Source organism: Dasypus novemcinctus, chromosome 25 (assembly GCF_030445035.2).
Source record: "Dasypus novemcinctus isolate mDasNov1 chromosome 25, mDasNov1.1.hap2, whole genome shotgun sequence".
In the NCBI taxonomy this organism is placed as follows: Eukaryota; Metazoa; Chordata; class Mammalia; order Cingulata; family Dasypodidae; genus Dasypus; species Dasypus novemcinctus.
In genome coordinates, this window is record NC_080697.1 from 17,743,904 (window position 1) to 17,755,485 (window position 11,582).

General features: G+C 41.0%; 1 pseudogene; it reads right to left on the bottom strand.

Annotated features, from left to right (window-relative positions):
• Window positions 1–5,814: 5,814 nt before the first annotated feature.
• On the bottom strand, window positions 5,815–8,154 carry LOC101414318 (S-adenosylmethionine decarboxylase proenzyme-like; annotated as a pseudogene).
• Between the last annotated feature and the right edge of the window lie 3,428 nt (window positions 8,155–11,582).

An 11,582-nucleotide genomic window follows, 5' to 3' on the forward strand; every position in this document is an offset into this window, starting at 1 on the left:
ATTCTGAGCAGTCACTTCATTTATCCTGTGAAATCATGGTGAAAGGAATAGATGAAGTCAGAACACTGTCACACGCATCACAAAGTCACAGAACTTGAAGGTACAGGATATGAAAGATAATGATTCTGTTTTGAAGCAAAGCTTTCAGTGTATTAATGAAAACTAGTGGAAATGGTTGCTAAAGGGCAAGTTAAAGTGAATGATCCAAGTTGACTTGACTTCCTGAATCCGGTACAAACTTTAAGCTAAATCTCCCTAAATTTCATGATAAACACCATTTATACTACTAGGCAAGTTAGTAAAAGCATGGTGCCCTTGGTAGGCTAACCTCGTTTATGACCTACTGGGGAACACAGATTGGTTTTAGTTTTCCATACAGTTCTGTCCATGCGCAATACAATACTCCACTGTTTATTTTTGTTACCATCTGCCAATAAAAAGGAGACCAAATTCACTTAACCTTAAAATTGGGACTGGGGTGCACTCCCCTTTCTTGTCTGGCATGTGAAATTAGTGTAAGTCCACAGCGTTACTGTGCATTGCTTTGTTTGGGGGGTTAAGGGGAAGGAACCCCATGATGATGGCTACAAATGGAGGAAGCAAAAATGTTAAAATAATTCACAAAATAAAAACTGCAGTCATTTTCTGAAGAGCACTTGACTCATGGAAGAAAAAATTTAATTGCTGCTGCTGCAAAAAAACAAAAACACTAAAAACCATATGTAGGAAGAAGAATTGGTTGCAGTAACACTAGTAGAGAATACGTTCTAGAATCTGGAGGTAACTGGATGTAAAATTCAGGGAGCAGCTTAACAGAAGAGTCCCATGATCCCAGATGGTTAGGCTGAGGCCAACACCTAATGAAGGCGAAAGCCTTGTCTGTGGGGATTTTGGGTGATACCTGGAGAAATATTATACTATGCATACACCAAATTGAATTGTTTCACAAGGGTTTTTTTTAATTAATTTATTGAACTATATCACTCATACATAAACATACATATACAATAAGTGTATAATAATAGTTGTGAACTGACAAACATGTATAACATCATACAGGACTCTCATAACTCACCATACCACCAATAATATGCATTGTTGTTAAACCTTTTTAACTAATGATTAAAGAGCATTGTCAAAATATTACTACTAACCAAAGTATTTTCCCCCAACCAACCCTATTATTATTATCTTTATGTCATTTATATGTGCACATACATAAACAATTAAGTGTACAGTAAAAGTTGTGAACTTATAAAGCAAACATGCATAACATCATACAGGGGTCCCATACGTCAACCCTCCACCAACACCTTGCCTTGTCGTGAGACGTTTGTTACAAATTATGAAAGAATATTGTCAAAATCTTGCTACTAATCATAGTCCTTATCTTACATTTGGTGTGTTTTCCCCCAACCCACCCTATTATTATTTTTTAAATATATTTTTTATGACAGAAGTTATAAACATGTAAAACAATCATGCACATGTGCAGAATTTCCAAACCATACCCCTCCATCAACACAACACACTGTGGTGGAATATTTGCTGCAGATAAGATAATATAATCTGATTGTTACCATGTCCATAGTGTACATTTGGCTCACATTTTCCATACTGCCTCATTATCAACACAGTATATCTTTCACATAGATGCAAGATTATTATATTATTACTACTAACCACAGTCCATAGGTCACTCCAGCTGTATTTTTCCTATGCTTCTCCACATTCCCAACACCCTGCAGTAGTGATGTACATTTGCTCTAATTCTCAAAGGACAATCTTGCATCAGTACCATCAACCACAATTCTCATCCATCTCTGGGTTTACTGTGCTATCCACTTTCTAGATTATTCTCTAGCATTCTGTCAATTTTGTATTTACATACCTAGACTACCATTTTCAACCACATCCCCATTTATAAACTAGCTGTTACTCACTATGTGTTACCATCGAATCTATACATTTTCACACTTTTACAGTAAAGCTAATTAAAAGTTAATTTTAATTAACTCAGTAGTCCATCTCAGTCCTCCTCTTATCTCCTTTAAGAGTCCACCACCTACCACCAATTCTTGAAGATATTTTCCTACAATTTCTTCTAGAAGTTTTATGGTTCTTGCTTTTATTTTTAGGTTTTTTATCCATTTTGAGTTAATTTCAGGATGACGTGTGAGACAGTGTCCTCTTTCCTTCTTTTGGCTATGGATATCCAATTCTTTCAGCACCGTTTGTTGAATGGACTGTTCTGCAGGCGCTGTGTGGGTTTGACAGGCTAGTCAAAAATCACTTGACCATACATGTGAGGGTCTGTTTCTGAACCATAAACTTCGTTCCATTGGTCTACGTGTCTCTCTTTACGCCAGTACCATGCTGTTTTTACCACTATAGCTATGTAATATGATTTGAACTCTGGAGATGAGGGTTCATTTTTCCTTTTTATGATGTTTCTGGCTATTGAGGACCCCTCACCCTCCCAAATAAATTTGATGATCATGTTTACAATTTTTTAAAAATTCTGGTGGAATTTTTATCGGGATTGCATTGAATCTGTATATCAATTTAAGTAGAATTGACATCACAATGATATTTAGTCTTCCAATCCATGAGCATGGAATGTTCTTCCAGTTATTTAGGGCTTTTTAAATTTCTTTTAACACTGAACTGTAGTTTTCTTCATACAAGTGCTTTATATTGTTCATTAAGTTTATTTCTATTTGAGTTTTATCTGTCATATTTTATTTTCCCCACTCTTTTGACATTTTTAGTTACTTTTATTGATTTACTCTTTATTTCCAGACTCTCTTCCAGGCCTCTCTCTCCTGTCTTTTCTTTTCAGGCTCTAGCCCACCCTTTAGTATTTCCTGAAAATCTGGTCTCTTGCTTAGAAATTCTTTCAGTTTCTGTTTATCTGTGAATATTCTAATCTTGCCCTCATTTTTTTTAATCTCCCCCCTCTTTGCAACTCGCTTGCTATCTGCTCTCTGTGTCCATTAGCTGTGCGTTCTTCAGTGTGTCTGTATTTATTTTTATTTACTCCCCCCCCGCCCCCTTGTGGCTTGTTTGTTGTCTGCTCTCTCTGTCCATTCGCTGTGCGGTCTTCTGTGTTTTTACTTGTTTCCCTTTTTGTTGCATCACCTTGCTGAGTCAGCTCTCCGCAGCACTGGTGGACCAGTGGCTCTCTGCAGCATGTGGGCAAGCCTGCCTTCACAAGAGGCCCCAGAGTGTGAACCCAGGGCATCCCACATGGTAGACAGGAGAGCAACTGATTGAGCCACAGCCTCTTCCCTCTCACCCTCATCTTTGAAAGACAATTTTGCTGGATATAAAATTCTTGGCTGGAATTTTTTCTCTTGTCATATCTTAAATATATCATACCACTGTCTTCTTAACTCCATGGTTTCTAGTGAGAAATCAGCACTTAATCTTTTTGAATATCCCATGTATGCTATGCTTTGCTTTGCTCTTGCTGTTCTCAGAATTTTCTCTTTGTCTTTCACATTTGACATTCTGATGAATATATGTCTCAGAGTTGGTCTATTTGTATTTTTTCAGATGGGAGCACATTGTGCTTTTCAGACATAGATATCTATATCTTTCAATAGGGTTGGGAAATTTTTGACCACTGTTTCTTCAAATATTCCTTCTACCCCTTTTTCTTTCTCTTCTCCTTCTGGGACACCCATGACATGTATGTCTGCACGTCTTTTGCTGTCATTTAGTTCCATGAGACCTTGTTCAATTTTTTCCATTCTTTTCTTCATCTCTTCTTTTGCATGTTTACTTTCAGAGGCCACTTCTTCAAGCTCACTAATCCTTTCTTCTGCCTCCTCAAATCTGCTATTATATGACTCCAATGTTTTTTTAAAATTTCATTTATTGCACCTTTCATTCCCATAAGATCTGTTATTTTTCTATGTATGCTTTCAAATTCTTCTTTGTGCTCATCCAGTATCTTCTTAATATCCTTAATCCCTTTAGCCATCTCATTGAATTTATTAAGGAGATTTGTTTGAACATCTATGATTAGTTGTCTCAACTCCTTTATGTCATCTGGAGGCTTATCTTGTTCCTTTAACTGGTCCTGTTTCTAGGTGTGGATTGTAGTTTTTTGTTGGTATCTTGGCACTTGGCTTACTAGAGTATTTAAGCTGGGTGTAGTTTTTCTCTTTAGTTTAGGGCTTCCTGCCCTGTCTCCCTTGCTAGTTGTACAGTAGGAGCCAAGCATTTAGTTAGTATTGTAAACTGTGGAGGCTTAAGCTGCCCTCATTGTGACAGGGACCAGTGAAGCTTCTCCTTACTTTCTCCTTTACCAGGGTAGGGACACAATCACAGCTGTGTGGAATAATCCAAGTCATGCAGGCCTAGACTGTAGTTGCCCAGAGAGACTAATGAAGCTTCATGGTCCTTTCTCCCCTGCTTGGGACAGGGTTGGAACTGCAGATGTGGGCAGCAATCTATGCAGTGCAGGTCTAAGATGACTGCAGTTGCCCCAGCAGACTTCTGATTTTCAGTCTGTGCCAGCCAAAGTTACCTGCAGTTACCTGGATAGGCTGGCGCAGGACCCACCATTCTCCTCCCTGCCAGAGGCAGGGTTAAAGCTTAGTCTAGGGCTGCAGGCCAATCTGGGTGAAAGAAACCAGTTCTTACCATCACTGTGATTTTTGGTCAGCCCGGCTTCTCCTCAGACTGGGAGTGGAGTCAAAATGGCAGCCGCAGGCCTCTTTCAGATTTGGGCAGAGTCACATCCCAGCTGTTCCTGGGGTTATGTCTTAGCTAGTCGAGTCTATCAATCAGTAGCCAATATTGGCAGCCAACCGTCTTCTCCTTCCCTGTTTTTTGGGGAAATGGAACTTCTAATTCCAGCCACAGAACAGCTCCTGGGGCAGCTCATGCCACCAGAGTAGGATAATCACTGGCCTCTGCAGCTTGGCCATTAATTTCCTGGAGAGGCTGGCGCAGGTCCCGCAACTTCCTCCCTGCTGGAGGTGGCACTGGGGACTAGGCTAGACCTGCAATCTGACCTGGATGGAAAGAAGCCAGTGCCCCCCAGCACTGGGATTTTCAGTCTGCCCCACTTCCCTTTGTGCCAGGCATGGAGCTAAGATGGTGGTTCTTGGCCTCTTTCTGACTTGGACAGGCTCAAACTTAAGCTATTCTCAGGATTATACTTTACCTGCTGAATTTACTCATCAGTAGCTGAAACTGGTGCCCAACCGTCTCTTCCTCCCCCATTTTTGGGAAGTGGAGCTTTCAGTTCCAGCCACAGAACAGCTCCAGAGGCGGCTTGTGCCTCCAGTGGAGTGATGGGCACCGGCCTCCGAGGTGTGGAACACTCTACTTACGAGTCTTCTCTGCAGATGGGCAGTCTCCTCCTTCCATTCCTTCAAGGATGTTGCAAGATGGTCTTCTGGCCTCCTGGAGCCCCAAAACAGGTGCTTCAGCTAGCTCCAGATAGTTCTGGGTATTTACTAACTGCCCTGTAGCAGGAGCTGACTCTAGGAGTTCCTTACTTCGCTGCTATCTTGCTGGTTATCCTCCGTTTCATAAGTGTTTTAAAGTTTCAGTTTCACAGCAAGAGGGGCATAGAATACCTGAGCACAGAAGACAGCATTCACGCAAGATATCTAACTCCTTGTTATAATAATGCTTACAATTCAAAGTGATTACACTGTGATTACAACTAGGGCTTCCTGCAACTACACGGTGGTGGTTATGGAAAGCATGGCCCTGGTATCAAAATCTAGAAAGAAGTCACCACCGTCTTGCATGTGTGTTGTCTTTTTCTCATTTTTTCTTCGTTTTTTAAAATCAGCTTGGCTGTTGTTGCTGATTCTTAGCAAAGCTGGTAATAAAATTGTGATCATTGAACATAGCACTCTGGCAATCAAGACGTTTAAAACCTTCAGTCTTCTGGAGTGAAGAAAGCACTTGTGTGACATTTACAACTCTGGTTTACAAACAAGGTGGTCCCACCTTTTCCTGGCTTGAAGACTTCCACAACTTTCCTGATGTGGTCATCATAAGGAATACTCACTTAAGTTTGTTTCAGAGTTAACATAAAATTCTGGTTCTGGAGTGATGCAAATAGTCCAATAAGTTCCACCCAAATTCATTCCATTCACCAAATACCCACAAAAATTGAACAGGGTGGCATCAACGACAGACCTGGTATAAGGTCAGGAATCCACTCTCACAAGTGACATCCTTTGCAGTAACACCAACTTTCACGTAGAACTGGTCCATAACTGCTGGGCAAGCGCACTCTTCAGAGTTTCCAGAGTTTGATCTGGCTGACTGATTACACAGCTCTCTGGGAAACCGAGAGTATATATAAGTGCTAACAGTCAAAATTCATCTGTCCCATATAATCTGCAGCTCATTTGAAAATTGTATGAAGAAACCTTATTTCTTCCTGGAAATTCCAGTGTGGGTGCCCTTGGTGAGAAGCTTCATGAAATTCTTAGGAGAATAAAAGCTTTGAACTGAGTCGAACCCACCATACTCCATAGCAAGCTTCAACAGGGGAACCAGTGCTTTCAGTAAGAGGGTGGGACCACATCTTCAAAATGAAAAGTCTCTTGGAGACAAGCATGTGACTCTCTCTGAGCACATAATCTCCCTGCTTGCCAGTTTTTTTTTTTGTTTTTGTTTTTGTTTTTAATTTTTTTATTTTTTATTGACTTTGTAATAATATTACATTAAAAATATATATGTGAGGTCCCATTCAACCCCACCCCCCCACCCCCCCTCTCCCCCACCCCCAACAACACTCGTTCCCATCATCATGACACATCCATTGGATTTGGTAAGTACATCTTTGGGCACCTCTGCACCTCATATACATTGGTTCACATCCTGGCCCATACTCTCCTCTATTCCATCAAGTGGGCCCTGTGAGGATTTACAATGTCCGGTGATTACCTCTGAAGCACCATCCAGGGCAGCTCCATGTCCCGAAGACGCCTCCACCTCTCATCTCTTCCTGCCTTTCCCCATACCCTTTGTCCATTATGTCCACTTTTCCCAATCCAATGCCACCTCTTCTATGTGGACATTGGATTGGTTGTGTCCATTGTACCTCTATGTCAAGAGGAGGCTCAGATTCCACCTGGATGCTGGATGCAATCCTCCCATTTTCAGTTGTAATCACTCTATGCTTGCCAGTTTTTGCCACACTTACGACTGAACATTGCACATCCTTCAAAAGTAGGTTGCACTCAGATCTTGGGATCGTGTGAAGTGCCCCAGATCCTTGGTTGGCAGGAGCCTGCTGCTGGGAGAACCAAACCTCCAGCAGCTGCTTGGTCCTTCAGAAAAATGTGCAGCTTCCACCTCTGTGAGACTAGCAAACAACCAACAACAACAGAAAATCAACTAAATTAATTTTTTTCTCCCATCGCTGCAGATTGTTCTGGTTGTTCAGCTGTGTTACTAAAGTCAGGTTCCTTTTTTGTTATTGTTGTTATAATTTTACATTAACTTTTTTAAAAAAAGGATTAATAAAACTTTCCCAGCTTTTTTCATGAGTGAAAGTTGAAACAGGAATCTTTTGGAAATAAGAAGCTCATACAGTTCAGTCTCTTGCAGTCCGCTGCTTCCCCGTTATGGAGAGTACAGAGAGTACTAGCTAATGTCATTGGTCATACTGTGTAAGCTAAAACCTTTTTTAATAGATTAAGTGTGCACTTGGCAAAAAAATTTAAATCATTTAAGTCTTCCTTCCACCCTAGTTTCCCTTCTCTTTTCTCTAGAAGAATCCATTATTATCAACCTCTTGTGTGTTCTTCCAGAATTTTATATACTTAGACAAGTATATAAATATGTACATCTCCATTTTTAATTCACATGATAGAATGTAATACACATTGACTGTATACTGGAGACACTCTCACATCATTGCTTTAAAAGCCACTTTATTCTGTTCAAGGGCTGTGCAGTATTCTACTGTACGGATGTGCCATAATATATTGACCAGTCTCCTATTGAAAGATGCTGTGATAGACATTTGCCATATTTTCCGGCCAGCCCCTTTGAAACACATTAATGTTCATGGAAAAAGTCACTCCCCAGTTGTAGCAGTTTGATATAGTTATGAATTCCAAAAGTAGATATTGGATTATGTTTTTAATCTGGTCTGTACCTGAGCATGATTAAGTTAGGATTGGGGCTTTAATTGGGCCATGTCATTGGAGCATTGACCCCTTGTAGGGTGGGGACTCACAGATAAAAGGCATGGCAAAGGACAGAGTTGAGGGCTTTTGATGTTGGAGTTCTGATGTTGGAGTTTGATGCTGAAACCTTAAGCAGGAACGCTGGGACTAAGCACACAGAGGAAAGAGAAGCAAGCCCCAGGAAGAGAGGAACTCTGAGCCCAGGAAGAAACAAGCCTGGGAAGAGAAGAACCCTGAACCCAGAGAGAAGCAAGACCCTGGAAGGGAGGAACCCAGGAAGCCTGAACCCTCGCAGACATTGGCAGCCATCTTGCTCCAACATGTGAAAATAGACTTTGGTGAGGGAAGTAATTTATGTTTTATGGTCTGGTATCTGTAAGCTCCTACCCCAAATAAATACCCTTTATAAAAACCAACCAATTTCCGGCATTATGCATTAGCACCCCTTTGGCTAACTAATACAGAATTTGGTACCAAGGAGTAGAGAAGTGCTTTTGCAATTACCAAAATGCTGTAACAGTTTATAAATGGGTAAGGGGTGTTTTTTGGAGGAATTGTGAGATGCTTGGAAGAAAATATCTAAAGTCCTTTGAAGAGACTGTTGATAGCAATGTGGATGCCGAGGAGACTTCTTATGATGCCTTAGAAGTAAAAGATGAAACTATTATTGGACACTGGAGGAAAGAAGATCCATGTTTTAAAGCTGCAGAGAACTTAGCAAGATTAACTCCTGGTGTTTTATGGAAGGCAGAATTGGAAAATGGCCAGCATGGGCACTTAGCTGAAGAAATTTTCAAAGTAAACCAGGAGAATGTGGCTTGGCTTCTGCTTGCAGCTTATAGCAAAATTCTAGAAGAGAGAGAGAAGCTGAGGACTGAACTGTCAGGCACAAAAAAAACAGAAACTAATTCTGGAAATTCTAAGCCTCTGGAAATCAAGCTCCCAGAAGAAACTGCCCCATTGAAGGACTTAACTAAACTTGGAACTTGTAAATCAGGATTGAAGATGCAATTATCTCAGAAAGACTTGTGGAAAGTCTTACTGTCTGATGGTTTGGGCCCCTGCTTCTTGCATGGCAACCTAACAAGGTTTTTGAGAGAACTGTATGAGCAAAACCACTGTCAGCTTGGACTAGAAGGGACATGGAAATGAGAGATTGAAGGAGAAACAGGAAAACCATGGAAGCTGAGATCTGGAATTAAGACATCACCTTGGGCCAAGAGGGGAACCCCACACATGTGTACAGAGATGGTGAGTTTTCACCAGCAGTTGAAGAGGGTGGATGTTCCCACCCTATGTTCTGGGAGAGTTTTGCTGCCCCAGGGTACAGAGAGGGTGGAGCACATTCTCCAAGGATTATGTCAGTTAAGGTCAGCACCCCACATGTCTGAGAGGGGTGGACCTGTCCCCCATGGATCAGGGAAGGCCAGGTGGTCAACTTGTTGCTCTGAGTAGGTTGAGCCTGTATGCCAAAGGTTAGGGGGAACTGTTATCTTCACATCACTGTACTTGGGGGATTAAGACTCTAACCCAAAGATCGGGTAAGGTGTGGCAATCATCCCAACACTCTTGGAGAGTGAGGTCTGGAGCTTGGTCGACATCCAGATGCTTAATGAGGGTGGAACCAAGAAAATAGCTGTTGGGCGAGTACAGTGGAAAGGGTAGGTTTCCATAAGGCACCAAGGAGAGAAAACCATCATAAGAATGACTGTCAGACTGAAATAGAATGGAGGATGCCCTGCAGGTTTACTGAACTATAGAGTAACTGTGACTCATGTTTCCCTCCCAATTTCTCCTTATTGTAATGAAAATGTTTATCCTTTGCCCAATTGTGTATTGGAAACAGATAAATTATTTTGTAAGTTTCAGAGGTCTATAGTAGATAGGACTTTGCCCCATGACAAACTATTTCTTTAAATTGATTATGATATGATTTAGTATTTACCTTGTTACTGATTTAAGGTTTTATTTCAAATATTGTAATACCTTTTCAGAATTCAGAGGGTGGAGTGTAGCAGTTTGATGTGGTTATGGATTCCAAAAGTAGATATTGGATTATGTTTGCAATCTTATCTGTACCTGGGCCAGATTGAGTTATGATCAGGGCTTTAATTGGGCCATGTCATTAGGGTATTGAGTGGTGGGGACTCACAGATAAAAGGCATGGCAAAGAACAGAGTTGAGGGCTTTTGATTTTGGAGTTTTGATGTTGGAGAGTGATGCTGAAACCTTAAGATGGAGCCTCAGGGAGTAAGCTCACAGAGGAAAGAGAAGCAAGCCCCAGGAAGAAAGGAACCCTGAGCCCAGGAAGAAGCAAGCCCTGGGAAGAGAGGAACCCTGAATCCAGAGAGAAGCGCAGACGTCGGCAGCCATCTTGCTCCAACATGTGAAAATAGGCTTTGGTGAGGGAAGTGCTTTATGCTTTACGGTCTGGTATCTGTAAGCTCCTACCCCAAATAAATACTCTTTATAAAAACCAACCAATATCTGGCATTATGCATCAGCATCCCTTTGGCTGACTAATACACCAGTCTTCTCTGAAACTCCATCAACAAGTCTCACCCACACAAGTCTCCAAATCGGAAGCCGACCCCAAGAGGAAATGGGTCCTGACATGGGTGCGGCACAGGGTAACAACTTTGGGGAGCAGGAGCTCCAGAGCAAGATCCTGTGAGTGGTGGCATGGGTATGAGTGACGGTTGCAGTTGCAGTCAACTTCTTGGGAGCATTTACTGTTCCCTGGCAGCTGCAATATTGTGGATGTTTTACAAAATCAGGCTATTTCTGAATGTGGTTTGTGGCTTTATTTCTTGAAATTTATTGTCAAGTCTACTTCTCCCATCCTCCCAACAATAAACTTTCAACTCATCAGCCAGTCACTTCAGCTGCTTGCAACCAAGAGCCCAGACTAAAACAGGCATTTCCTTTTCCTTCTGGATTTTTTTTTTTTTTTAGAAAAAAATACTGTTGTGAATATCCTTCCATATACATCTTTGTGCTTGTGTGTGGATATAGCCATGGCACAGTTTTTTAAAATGGAATAGCTACATAAAAAATAATGGCCAAATTGACCTTAATGCCATTTTACCAATTTATACTCCTGCCCAAAATGTATTTATATTTGCCAATCCAATTGGTAAAAATGATATCTCATGGCAGATTGATTTGCATTTCTCTTATCAGAGGTAAGGTTTTCATGCTTGAAAGACATTGGTATTTCCTTTTCTGTGCACTGTCCATGTTTTTGCCTATATTTTCATTGACTGTTGGTCTTTTACTTCTTGATTTATTGGAACCTTTTATCCTTTAAGAAAATTAGTCTAATCTTTCATTTCTATGTAGTCAAATTTAGAAATCTTTTATTTTATGAGTTCTGAGCTTCAGTCTGAGAGACAACTGCCCTAC